The sequence below is a fragment of the Thalassophryne amazonica genome, chromosome 20, assembly GCF_902500255.1.
Source record: "Thalassophryne amazonica chromosome 20, fThaAma1.1, whole genome shotgun sequence".
Classification (NCBI taxonomy): Eukaryota; Metazoa; Chordata; class Actinopteri; order Batrachoidiformes; family Batrachoididae; genus Thalassophryne; species Thalassophryne amazonica.
Window position 1 is genome coordinate 33,122,152 of NC_047122.1, and position 14,514 is coordinate 33,136,665.

The window sequence follows — 14,514 nt, forward strand, 5'->3', positions numbered from 1 at the left end:
AAGGAGAGGACTGTTGCTCGCAGGTTAACTGATCTGGCAACCTCAAGAGGAGGAGCAGGCAACGCCAAAGGACTGGTGAACTCAGAAACACTTTGACTCGAGACTGTGTCCCGTTAATGAGGAGAGACGGATAATGCAGATAACAAAGAAGATCTTTTTTTTTTTCTAATCTGCTCCTCTTCCAGTTTTTTTAATCGCTTTGTCTGCTTTCCATCTTACTGCTTCAAACTATTTTAGATGAGACAGATTGAAAATGGTGCAGAAAAGAGACTTTTGTTGTGCAAAAAATATAAGAAAAAAAGCTATTCATGGAATTGCTGGCCGGCAGTCTTTTAGGAAGATACAGATTATCCTATTTATCACAGACGAAATGCAAAATCTCTGCTGTCAATGTGAATAACGGCCACTCACTGTTGATATTGTAGCTGAACTTAAAAGCACACGTCTCTGTCATGAAACACAGTGTTCATCTGTGTCTGTTCATGTATTATAAAATCCTGTAGCCACTATAACAATCTCTAATTATCAGATTGCTATTTATCGATATCCACGCCGGTGTAGCATGACCTGTGTTATGGTAGCAACGTTTTTCCTTTCCTGAACTGAATCACACTGCTGTCAGGCAAAGCTCCGGCACTTGGAGAAGTAAAAGCGGGTTGGCGCCAGTCCCAGAGATGGGTTGAGTTTTAATGGGGTTCCATTTGTACACAGATACCAGCCGGTCACTGTTTGGTTAGCAGCCGTAGTCTCACGTGCCAAGTTCTTTGGGACAGACTGCCAAAGTCATCTACACGTGAAGAGAAGGGGGCGTTGGGGTCGCCTCCATTTGCACAAAAGTGGAGTCATAGCGCTGTTTTACAGTTGGGTTGAGAAGTGTCAAACCTCAAGAGAGATTCACTTATCTTGGTGGTGATGTTGTGTCTCTGGGTTCTTGATCTTTGAGGTTGAGAGACGACTAGGAAGATCTTATGGAGCCATGAGGTCAATAGACCAAGGTGTTTGGCGATACCAATACCTGTGCAGGAGAATGAAGGTCCAAGTCTTTAGGGTCCAGGTGTTTCCCATCCTGTTGTATGGCTACAGGACTTGGAGTATCCTTGGGTACCACTGGAATAACTTTGTGCCATATAAGCAGTTATGTAGGTAGACCTGGATGAGAAGTACTGCTTGTGTTGTGAGGGAGGGGGTCAGCTAGGACATTGTGGGCATGTACTGTCCAGATTGTCCTAGCTTCTCGAGTCCCCAGTGATTCGAGAAGGTCAAAGATACGCCCATGTTTTACCTGGCTAAGATAAATAGATGGTTATTTTTTAAAGGTGGTGATGGGCCGGTTGGCTGCCTTGGTGGTTCCACAGGTGGATTAACCCCCTGAAACTGGATCAGGCCAATGGGATGCCAACATTTTCACCTTCTCCGACACATAGACAACTAGTTTCAAGAGGTAGGCATGGACCAGTTGTCTACCTGGGTGGTTGCTACGCAGAAACCAAGACAGTTGCGTGGTGTGGAGGATGCAGAGAGGTGCAGCGTCAGCGCATTCTGCCACACCTGACCTGTTGAGACATAACGTCTGGAAGTGTGGGTGGCTGAGTATTTTCCTTTTATTTCAGAATTCCCATCATTTTAGCCTGGATACTGTCACGACCGCACCAGCCTCCAATACAGCTCCAGACTCGTCAACAACAAACCAGATAAACAGGTTTCGGGCTTAGTGAAACCAATTTGTCAATTCATTGTCCTGATTTTTTTTTTTTTTTTTTAATGGGTGTTTTGGGGGTTTTTTTTTGGTCAAATGTGCACATGCAAGTCCGATTAAAACCGAAGTCTGTTGAGAAAAGATCACAAAGCTGGCGTCTTGTGATCTTCCAGTGCACGGCTCACTTTCATTGTGTTTCATCATGTTTTTGGTGGTGGCCCTGCAATGAAAGCTGCCTTTATTTAACTCAATTACAATTCCGCTGTTCAATGTGACTAAACGGTTGAAAGCCTTTGCAGCCAAATCCTTTGGTCTCAATATGCATTTGAACGAATTGTTTGTACATTTCATGCAGGTTGCCTACACCCAAGTCAAATGTGGATTTCCTTGCAGCTCCCCCCCCACCCCCCACCCCCCCAGAGATGTCCCAGATGTACCCGTGTTTTTGTGAATACAATGAAACTAATTTATATTATTATTATTAAGGCCTTTATGCACCCATCAGATCATGATTTTTGCAGGAATTGCAAAGAATCACCTACTCGGGTGAATTTAGAACAGAAAGCCAACATCAAACAACAGATATCTGAAACAAAACAAATTAAAACATGCGATTCTGGGTGTATGTTGCACTCGGGGAGTACGCAACAGTGCTGATCGTTTCAAAGACTTGTTTCTTGCTGCTTTCAGACAAACTATGTAAAGTAACTCCTCAAACGCTCCGGGTACAGATCTGTGATGTTATGTGTAAGCGTTACATTTTTTTGGTTCCAACATTCTATGCATTTTGTTACCCAACTGTATGTGTCAAAAGTAAAGTGTTTTATTGTGCTGGATTTTCCTTGATTTTTTTTTACGTTTTCTCCTTCATTTTTGTGCTACACCACGTAAATACTTTACTTTTTTTTGTCTGTTTTAATCATTTACTTTGTGGTGCTGTATCCTGCAAACAAAGCTAAGTCCAGATTGCGCTGCGTAGATCAAAGACGAGTGGTTGTGTTTTTTCATGTTAAAAATACATTTGTCCTCAAAAATATTCAAGTGGTGACCTCTGGTGCTGCAAAATATCTATTTGCACATATGATGCCTGTTGTCAGGAGGAAAATAGTCACGTTTCTTCATTCATGTAGAAAATTCTACCTGATTGATCAGAAGCGACAATCACCGGAAATAGACGTTGCATATTTGAAGCGAGGCAGAGCATAAATACACTTTGGAAACACTTCTACACTGCTGGTGTGCGAGCAAACATTGGATAGAGTGGTGGCTATCAGTTCCGACAACGTAAACGGAACGAAGCGACGATGTTTCGCAGATGCAATGAATGTAGGTGGAATGCAAACAGATCTGCTGTGTTTTAGGGGTAAGATTAATTTTTGAATGTCTGAAAATTAGCAGCAAACCACACTTTGATTGCTGTTTGCTGTATTTGAAGGTGAAATGTTAGAAAATTTAAATTTTGTATTTAATTTATTTTTTTTTAAGTGGATTAAACTCCCACACTGATGTGAAAGTTTTGTAAGGTAAAGAATACTAAGATATAATAAAATTGCACAAATGATTTGATCTGTGGTGTGTTCAGGCCTTTACTGTAGATTGCGTTGCTGGGAGGGACTGGATGAACAGATAGGAGGGGAACTTTCCACTGAATTTTTGGCTTCAAAATCCACATATAACCAGCTCGCGATTGGATATCTGTGCCAAGGTACCCAAGGACTTGCCCCAACTAGTTCAGCCCATGTACCTGAAGGAGGATTGGCACGTACTCACAAACACCACTACACAATGCACTGTTACAAAGAGAACAGCAGACCAAACCTCAAACATTATTGCACAACTTTCACACAAGCTGTCACGCATGTAGAATACAAATCAGACACATGCAGCAAGTGTGTGTCACACGGGCAAAGGACAAACTCTGCAGGAACATTCTCACTTCAAAATACCGATGCACAGTACAGCACAGCAGAATTGCCTCAGTGGTTTTCAATTGGTTTTTGACTCATTTAAATGGGTCAATTTGTACACATTTTCATCAGTCTGCTATAATGCATCAAGGGCCCTATCTTGACAATCTGTTTAAAATCTCGGCCATATTTATTTGTAAACTAAATTTTAAAAAATGCCTGTGTGGCCAGTTTATTTGGATTAGTGTGGTCTGCCACGCATCAGTTCCACTAAAAAAAATTTTCTCCTGTAAATCTCAGCATGTACCACATTGTGACTTTGTGCTCAGTGGTAGAATAAAAATGAAATGATGTTGTAATACCTTCAAAAATAGTGCAGCAGATAGGCAAAATGATTGTGTATTTTCTCACTAAAGCTTGAAATTTGGCGTACATATTCTAAATTAACTAATAGTTAATAGGATTAATAAAGGGAATAGTTTTGTCTGTGTTAAATGTTTGGTCTCCAAAGTAAAGGTCAAACTAAGTTGATGTCTATTGAATTCTATGACATGTGACATATACTCAACAAAAATATAAACGCAACACTTTTGGTTTTGCTCCTATTTTGTATGAGATGAACTCAAAGATCTAAAACTTTTTCCACATACACAATATCACCATTTCCCTCAAATATTGTTCACAAACCAGTTGAAATATGTGATAGTGAGCACTTCTCCTTTGCTGAGATAATCCATCCCACCTCACAGGTGTGCCATACCAAGATGCTGATTAGACACCATGATTAGTGCACAGGTGTGCCTTAGACTGCCCACAATAAAAGGCCACTCTGAAAGGTGCAGTTTTGTTTTATTGGGGGGGATACCAGTCAGTATCTGGTGTGAGCACCATTTGCCTCATGCAGTGCAACACATCTCCTTCGCATCATCCGTGAAGAGAACACCTCTCCAACGTGCCAAATGCCAGGGAATGTGAGCATTTGCCCACTCAAGTCGGTTACGACGACGAACTGGAGTCAGGTCGAGACCCCGATGAGGACGACGAGCATGCAGATGAGCTTCCCTGAGACGGTTTCTGCCAGTTTGTGCAGAAATTCTTTGGTTATGCAAACCGATTGTTTCAGCAGCTGTCCGAGTGGCTGGTCTCAGACGATCTTGGAGGTGAACGTGCTGGATGTGGAGGTCCTGGGCTGGTGTGGTTACACGTGGTCTGCGGTTGTGAGGCTGGTTGGATGTACTGCCAAATTCTCTGAAACGACTTTGGAGACGGCTTATGGTAGAGACATGAACGTTCAATACACGATCAACAGCTCTGGTTGACATTCCTGCTGTCAGCATGCCAACTGCACACTCCCTCAAATCGTGCGACATCTGTGGCATTGTGCTGTGTGATAAAACTGCACCTTTCAGAGTGGCCTTTTATTGTGGGCAGTCTAAGGCACACCTGTGCACTAATCGTGGTGTCTAATCAGCATCTTGATATGGCACACCTGTGAGGTGGGATGGATTATCTCAGCAAAGGAGAAGTGCTCACTATCACAGATTTAGACTGGTTTGTGAACAATATTTGAGGGAAATGGTGATATTGTGTCTGTGGAAAAAGTTTTAGATCTTTGAGTTCATCTCATACAAAATGGGAGCAAAACCAAAAGTGTTGCGTTTATATTTTTGTTGAGTGTATGTTACCCTGTAATATAACTAAGCATGACAGATGGTGCATAGTAGTCTTTTTAAAACCATATTAACCAATAATTTGCATCACTTTTTACTAAAATTGGAACAACTTTATCTTCTGACCACTGTACAAACTGAAATTGTCATCGTTTTTGGTGTTTTTACCCTGTAACTCTACAACATTTAGTCAAGGATAGTCTAATCTATGCCTTTTTGGAATCATTGTGATCAGACAAATAATATGATATACCTTTCAATATGATTGGAACATTTATAAATTTTGACTTCTGTGTAATTCTTCGTTGATCCCTGTAGGTCACGAGAGGTTAGCTCCAGAATACCTCCACATCTGAAAATAAATATTAATGTTAATTATGTTAATTTAGAATATGTGTGCCAAATTTGGTGCTTTAGTCTCAAAATGAACAGTTGTTATGGAAATTTTAGCTAAGCTACACCACTAAAACAAGCAATTATCCAGAAAACTGTGTATATGATAAACTGTGTTAGATTATCAACTCATGACAATACAAAATTATCTTTTAGACCCTTTGAGGGGTGCCAACCCGCTGGTTGGGAACCACTGATCGCATTTTGACCACCAAATCAAATCTGATTTTTTTTCTTCTTCTTCTTCTTCTTCTTCTTTCTGCCAGGATAACAACGTGATTTAATTCTGCTGTGTTTTGGTAAGAGAAAATTTGTCTTCATTTAAGGTGCCTACTGATGGATGTTTATGACATTGATATAAAGAGTATATGCAAATATATCTAATAAACAGATTAATCTTCATGTAACTGGTCTCCTTATTCTGTTGCCTGTCACCTTCACTGGGGAGTTTATTTGATCACTCATTGATTGATTGATTTGAATTACTGCTTGAGGTTGGTTTGTCAAAAGGATTATTCAAGATTACAAAAAACATCTGACCTCTGCAAAATTGAATGATCTTCATTGTCAAGATAAATTATCCCTTTAGTTTTCCAAGTTGAGTCTTCAAGTACCTGAGTTGGCAAGTTGAGGCTTTGCCTGCATTTTTGATCAAATCCTGCAGTTTTTTAAAGGGGAGGTTTTGTACAACATATATTTTTTCTATTTTTGTTATAATTAGAAACCTATTTTTTTAGATTTTATTTTCAATTGTGGCTGTTAAACATCCTGCTAAGTCTGACAATTCTATGTCAGTGCATGAAGAAAAAGTCTTCTGTTATAAGCAGTATTTTTGGGCTGAAACAGACACGTCCATGTGGTATATGGGAAAGACACCATTACACTGCTCCTGCTCCTCCCCCCTTTAGGAAGGGGGCGTGGCAAGAAGCAGATCACTTCTATTTAACCAGCAGGCACAAAAACAGATAATTGCTTGCGGACCTGGAAATGGGTTTACACTGAGTGTGCCTGGGGGGTGTTTGGGGGCACAAACTTTAAAATCTAGTTTGAGAGACACCTGATCTATTAACTTGCTGAACCCTTTAAGCTACAAAAAAACTAGGAAGGAAGAGGAAGAACCCATTAAATACTCTAATTCATAAGGATTCTGATGTGAGCTGTTTATTAGTCTCTTACATGGCAGGATGGGGCATTTGTCAACATATTGATTAATTTCTCTAGAGCTGATCTACTTAATTGATGAAGCCTGTTACTTGATCAAATCCAGTGAGAGACAATCAGTGGGTAATATCTGGTGCAACAGCATGTGCTGGTGTGTGTTGCAGCATCCAACACCCTCCTGACTGGTAATCACAGAGGCAAGCTACAACAATGTGATAAAGAGTGTCTTTATTGCCTTGTCCTGACAGTTTGCCAAAAGGCAACTGAAGGACTCTCAGACCATGAGAAACAAAATTTTCTGGTCTGATGAGACAAAGATTGAACTCTTTGGTGTGAATGCCAGGTGTCATGTTTGGAGGAAACCAGGCACCATCCCTACAGTGAAGCATGGTGGTGGCAGCATCATGCTGTGGGGATGTTTCTCAGCGGCAGGAACTGGGGGACTAGTCAGGATTGAGGGAAAGATGAATGCAGCAATGTACAGAGACATCCTGGATGAAAACCTGCTCCAGAGCGCTTTTGAACTCAGACTGGGGCGACGGTTCATCTTTCAGCAGGACAATGACCCGAAGCACATAGCCAAGATATCAAAGGAGTGGCTTCAGGACAACTCTGTGAATGTCCTTGAGTGACCCAGCAGAGTCCAGACATGAATCTGATTGAACATCTCTGAGAGATCTGAAAATGGCTGTGCACCGACGCTCTCCATCCAACCTGATGGAGCTTGAGAGGTGCTACAAAGAGGAATGGACAAAACTACCCAAAGATAGGTGCACCAAGCTTGTAGCATCATATTCAAGAAGTAAGCCTGTAATTGCTGCCAAAGGTGCATCAACAAAGTATTGAGCAAAGGTGTGAGCAAAAGTGAATTCAAATGCACACGATTTCTTAGTTTTATATATATATAAAAACTATATAAATTAGCAAAAATTAAAAACTTTTAAATGTTGTCATTATGGGGTGTTGTGATTAGAATTTTGAGGGGGAAAATGAATTTACTCCATTTTGGAATAAAGCTGTAACATAAATTGTGGAAAAACTGAAGCGCTGTGAATACGTTCTAAATACACTGAATGTGCTGGATCATGCACAGAGAGCCACGCCATAAAACAATAATGTCATTAATCTTGTCTTACAGGACTGGTAGCATGACTCATCTTAGTCTAAGTAATCACTCATTTGACACAAAGGGTCCTATCTTACACTCAACGTCATTCAGTGAAGCACAAGTGTTGTTGTCAGTTTCCAGTGGGCGTAGTTGTAATTTTCACACCCAGAACTGCTTCACCTCTGGGAGCTAGTGGTGACTCCTCCCTGTAACAGCTAGACAGAAGACCCCAATGCAGCGAACCACAACAGAAGCAGGTTTTTGTTTCTCTCATAGGAGTTAAAGGCACAGTTTGCACAACAGGCAACGGGCTTGGTGGTGAAACAGGCAGAGATCAGTGACATGGGTGATCAGTCCAACAGGCTTTTTAAAGGAGCAGTGGGGGGGGGGGGGGGGGGTGTCCAAAATACAAGCAGTATAGATCAGAGCATTTATTAAACCAGGCAAGCAAATCCAAGAAGGCAGGCAAAAGCTCAGGAGATTTGAAACAGCGGTGAAGGTTTGGAACAAATTGACAAAAACACTGGAAAACAATAGGAATATGAACGTGAGAAAGATGGAATGAATCTAGACAATCTGGCAACAAGGGAATACTCTAGCAGCAGTTATAAAGGCAATCAAATGTGGAAGCATGGGGACACATGAACCCAGAAGGCCAGAAAGAGGAAGTTAAGATACAGGGAAGAAACATCAAAGTAAAAGCAGCAACAAGAGTAAAGCATGGGAGAGAATCAACCAGTTAACATGGACATTAATAGTAATAAGTGGAGAATAATACCAGAAACAAAATAATGCAGATACCGGAACTAAACGCCAAACACTCCTGTAAAATACCACCTTGCAGACAGCTCATTTTCCTTGCCAGAAAAACTCTCGTGAGTCAAGCATCAAAACAGCAATGTGTCGCCACACCCAACTCCAAGAGACAATGATAGATGTGATTCTCATTGGTTTAATTCATGACTTCATAAACAAAACACACACACACACACACACAAACACCAATGAATAATTAAAAAACTATCTACAACCACTTTCCACCTGTGCTTTACTTTGGGCTCAGATTATGAGTTGAACAACTTCCTGAATGCACTTGCGCTATGCAGTTCCTACTCTGCACAATAGACCAACAAGATGGGGTCCAAAGTCATTCCAGCAACACCAACAGAATGTCCATAGCGACAAACCACCAAAGACATCTTGTCATCTTCCATCAATGGTTATACAACCCCTGGCAATAATTATGGAATCACCGGCCTCGGAGGATGTTCATTCAGTTGTTTAATTTTGTAGAAAAAAAGCAGATCACAGACATGACACAAAACTAAAGTCATTTCAAATGGCAACTTTCTGGCTTTAAGAAACACTGTAAGAAATCAGGAAAAAAATTGTGGCAGTCAGTAACGGTTACTTTTTTAGACCAAGCAGAGGGGAAAAAAATATCACTCAATTCTGAGGAATAAATTATGGAATCACCCTGTAAATTTTCATCCCCAAAACTAACACGTGCATCAAATCAGATCTGCTCATTAGTCTGGATCTAAAAAGGAGTGAACACACCTTGGAGAGCTGTTGCACCAAGTGGACTGACATGAATCATGGCTCCAACACGAGAGATGTCAATTGAAACAAAGGAGAGGATTATCAAACTCTTAAAAGACGGTAAATCATCACGCAATGTTGCAAAAGATGTTGGTTGTTCACAGTCAGCTGTGTCTAAACTCTGGACCAAATACAAACAACATGGGAAGGTTGTTAAAGGCAAACATACTGGTAGACCAAGGAAGACATCAAAGCATCAAGACAGAAAACTTAAAGCAATATGTCTCAAAAATCGAAAATGCACAACAAAACAAATGAGGAATGAATGGGAGGAAACTGGAGTCAACATCTGTGACCGAACTGTAAGAAACCGCCTAAAGGAAATGGGATTTACATACAGAAAAGCTAAACAAAAGCCTTCATTAACACCTAAACAGAAAAAAACAAGGTTACAATGGGCTAAGGAAAAGCAATCGTGGACTGTGGATGATTGGATGAAAGTCATATTCAGTGATGAATCTCGAATCTGCATTGGGCAAGGTGATGATGCTGGAACTTTTTTTTGGTGCCGTTCCAATGAGATTTATAAAGATGACTGCCTGAAGAGAACATGTAAATTTCCACAGTCACTGATGATATGGGGCTGCATGTCAGGTAAAGGCACTGGAGAGATGGCTGTCATTACATCATCAATAAACGCACAAGTTTATGTTGATATTTTGGACACTTTTCTTATCCCATCAATTGAATGGATGTTTGGGGATGATGAAATCATTTCTCAAGATGATAATGCATCTTGCCATAGAGCAAAAACTGTGAAAACATTCCTTGCAAAAAGACACATAGGGTCAATGTCATGGCCTGCAAATAGTCCAGATCTTAATCCAATTGAAAATCTTTGGTGGAAGTTGAAGAAAATGGTCCATGACAAGGCTCCAACCTGCAAAGCTGATCTGGCAACAGCAATCAGAGAAAGTTGGAGCCAGATTGATGAAGAGTACTGTTTGTCACTCATTAAGTCCATGCCTCAGAGACTGCAAGCTGTTATAAAAGCCAGAGGTGGTGCAACAAAATACTAGTGATGTGTTGGAGCGTTCTTTTGTTTTTCATGATTCCATAATTTTTTCCTCAGAATTGAGTGATTCCATATTTTTTTTTCCCTCTGCTTGGTCTAAAAAAGTAACCGTTACTGACTGCCACAATTTTGTTTTCCTGATTTCTTACAGTGTTTCTTAAAGCCAGAAAGTTGCCATTTGAAATGACTTTAGTTTTGTGTCATGTCTGTGATCTGCTTTTTTTCTACAAAATTAAACAACTGAATGAACATCCTCCGAGGCCGGTGATTCCATAATTTTTGTCAGGGGTTGTACTTATAAACGGAAGCACCAGGACCCTAAAGACTCTGATCTTCATCTTTCTGCAAAGAGATCAGCATCGCCAAACATCTCAATGTCACAACTTTGCAAACTCTTCTAGTCTCTCGACTTCACAAGCCGAGTTACTGACGTGAACATCAGTGCTGAAGAGAAGCTTTAAAGCACAGGTGTAAAATAGAAGTGTGCAATAATGCTGTTGGTCCCAATGCAAAGTTACTTATTTATTGTTTGACCTTGGCAGAGGTATCCACTCTGAGAGTGGTGTTCTATTCCCACCGTGTTTTATCTGTATCTAAATCCTTCCACCTGCATTCAAAGGGCAGCCACCTCTGTGGCAGGATCGGACAGGTCCCACGGGAAATCCAGTGTGAATTTTGAGACGCCGTTTGCGTAACAATGCAGCTGCAACTGCTCGGTAAAAGCAGGACCATGCTGCAGCGGCAAAGAGGTGAGCGGATGTGAGGGATGAAGAGAAAGAGACACGTGACAGAAAGTCACTAGCACTCAGTCCCCTGGTTGTCTCTGCCGAGACGTGCAAAAGAAGCCCTCAGCACGAGTCGCACTTTTTTTACAACCGGCGTTTAACCACATGCTCCTCTTTTCCTTGCGGGCACTGATATTTGTATTCTCAGCCGCGCTCCTCTTTAGCCATCTCTCCTTCAGCCTGGCAGTTGCATGTCTTCCTCCGTCACGCACAAGCAGCAGGCTGCATGAATTAAATATCTGAGACGACGCTCAGGCCGAGGTCTTTTTGGAGTGTCAGGTTTGAGCAGCGGGACTCAGACAGCGGCTCGGACCGCATGCCGCATGTTTCCGTGCATGGGCACGCGTGAGTCATACTCGACAGCGTATTGCGGCGAGCGGCGCAGGTTATCACATCTGTTCCCCTTCATGTTTTATTGTCGGGGCGAGAAGAAGCTCTTCTTTAAGGGCTTTGACAGACGCTCAGGTTTCACAGGTTTTCTCTCGCTTCTCCCTTATTCTCATGCTTTCTTCGTCTCTCTCGTTTGATTTGCACGTGCACGTCACCGGCGGTTTACGCCAAAATAGTTTTTGTTATTCTCCTCACCATTCCCCTTATATTCTCGTGCTTTCATATGACATATTTTATTAAACTTTTTCTGCTTTTGGTTTTGATCTCTGTGTTTTTCTCCGTCTTTCATCTTTTCTCACTGATCCCGTCAATGTGACTCATCTGACTCAAAACCTTTCAAAGGAACTGATGCTGCTTATTTTGCAAAAGGTCACTGCAGATCATCGCCTCTTGTTGTACGCGGCTTTTGTGTATGCACCGTAACTTCACAAAACTCTGCACTCAGGTGTAAGTGGGCGTCAAGGGAACCTCTCCGCTGGGGAAGGAGTTTAAGCCGCCGTCTTATCGTCTCTCGCTGGGTGTCGATTCGCTATAGATCAAGCCGACATGCACTCCCAGTCCCAGTCCTCATTCTGCGTTGCCTTGCAATCCTCTCATCTCCATCAGCTGCTTGCACAAGTTTGTATTTTTCCCCTGCAGGGCATAAATGACATGTTTATTGAAGTGATTTAGCAATTTAAGGTATCTTCAAGTTTAAAAGGTAGAGTCCAATATCTGCGGAACCAGACATCTCCAAAAGAAATATATCAGCAAGACAAATTCAACATGAAGGGCCCTATCTTCCATTTGGCACAGGGTAGCACACAGTGATGGCCCGGTTTCATAAAGCAGTCTAATCTTTTCGTCTATTAAATTTACTTAGTCGATTATGGTTAGTCGCCCAACATTATCTGTCTAATCTCACATCGACAGCAAAACTTGTAGATTTGAATTAATTTATTTATTTATTTATTCAGCACAAAGAGGCTCAAAATAACAAGGAAAACTCATAAAGAAAATGATTTAACAATGTACCCATGTGCCTGAAAGGGTGTAGGCAGAAGCAAAAGCTTATAAACGGCCACCCCTTTAACCAAAAAATAAAAATGTATGCATATGTATATAAAAACATACAACCCATGATAACAAATACAAAACATAAATTAACCCCTTAACACCTATTGTCGCATATATGCTACAATATTTGACTCAAATATGCAACATACCAAATTGACCAGTATGCCTGTTGTCGCAAATTTGCAACATACCAGTATTATTATTCTAACATTATAACATAAATTATTACCAAAATACCAAAATTACTATTTATTTTTTTGTGCAAAAGTGAGATTAATCATCTCAACATTATTTACCATCTACTTAAAGGCAAAAACACACACAAAACATTTTTTTATATACAGCTATATAAATTCAGGCGTTAAGGGGTTAATCACTGAACTAAAATCGCAAAACACAAACATGCAAACAGCATTGCCCCATGCAAAACCCCAAAAACAAAACAAACAAAATCGATAAACCTAATTCATCTTGCTATAACAAGTAATTAAATAATTTTTTAGAGCCTTTTAAAGCCAACCAAGCTAACAATGATTTAATGTTATCTGGGCATTTATTCCAAATATTAACACCTTTAACAGAAACACGACAACTTTTTACAGTAGTTTGAATCTATGATATCTCAAATAATTATGTTCCTTGCATTTTAAAACTGGAGTCCTTCATTTTAAACCATCATTATTAGCTGTTCTACATTTAGTCAACAATTTTCACGTGAGAATTTTGTTTACTTGTGGGTTGGTCGTTGTCATGAACTATTCAGCCTTTGTTTTGTTAATTGGCTTTATTAAGATTTATGGACACATACAAACTGCAGAACAACATGCTTAGCACTTAGCCTAGCAGTTCTTCTTCTACACTTCCATCAAGCCTTTTTCTGCACATAACGCTGCTTAGTGTAACAGCAACACCCGGTGGCTAATGTGAGAACTGTCACAAACACATCATGACAGTCGTCTGCAGCAACCACGGCCAAAAGCGGAGGAAGCTCTCCTTTTGGAGGAATGCGAGCAACGTGGGGGTGCTGTTGAGTGTTCCATCAGGTAGTGGTACATGATAGCCGCCATTTTTTTGAGGTAAGACACTGAAGTTTTGTTGACTAAAATAAGATTAGCCTCTTGTGTACCAGGCTAAAAACTTTAGGCGGGTAAGGCAAAACTTTAGCCAACTAAGTGAGTTTATTCAACTAAACAAGATTAGATTGCTTTATGAAACCGAGCCCTGGTGTACAAACAAAACAGTTCTCGTTTTCACAAGTTGCACCCACAATGTGTAACGAGTGTGATCGTACTCACTTATGTGTATGGGTGTATTGGTCTTAAAATGAGGTGTGGCCAGGCGCAATTGCTATCATTTATATGCAGAGACGAACAAAAAAATTTGTTCGTTTTCAGAAACAACAGACAGATACATCGTCAGGTTCATGACACGTGGACACTCTGCTTGGACACTCAGTAGACTGGAAGATGCCCACAATGGACCTGTGCTGTGCGCTTTAGACCATATGTATAGATCATGAAGATAGGGCCCAAAATGTGGTAAAATGAAATGGCCTTATCTTTGCTAGATGTCACCTACAGATCTGGACCTCAGCAAGGAGAAAACAGAACCCAAAGCGTTTTGATTGCATAAGAAGGAACATAAGGTTTTCGGGGCTTAACCAGTCAGTATTTTATATACCAACAACAAAATTTCACATCTCTAAGTATCACTGATATGATCAAACTTCTG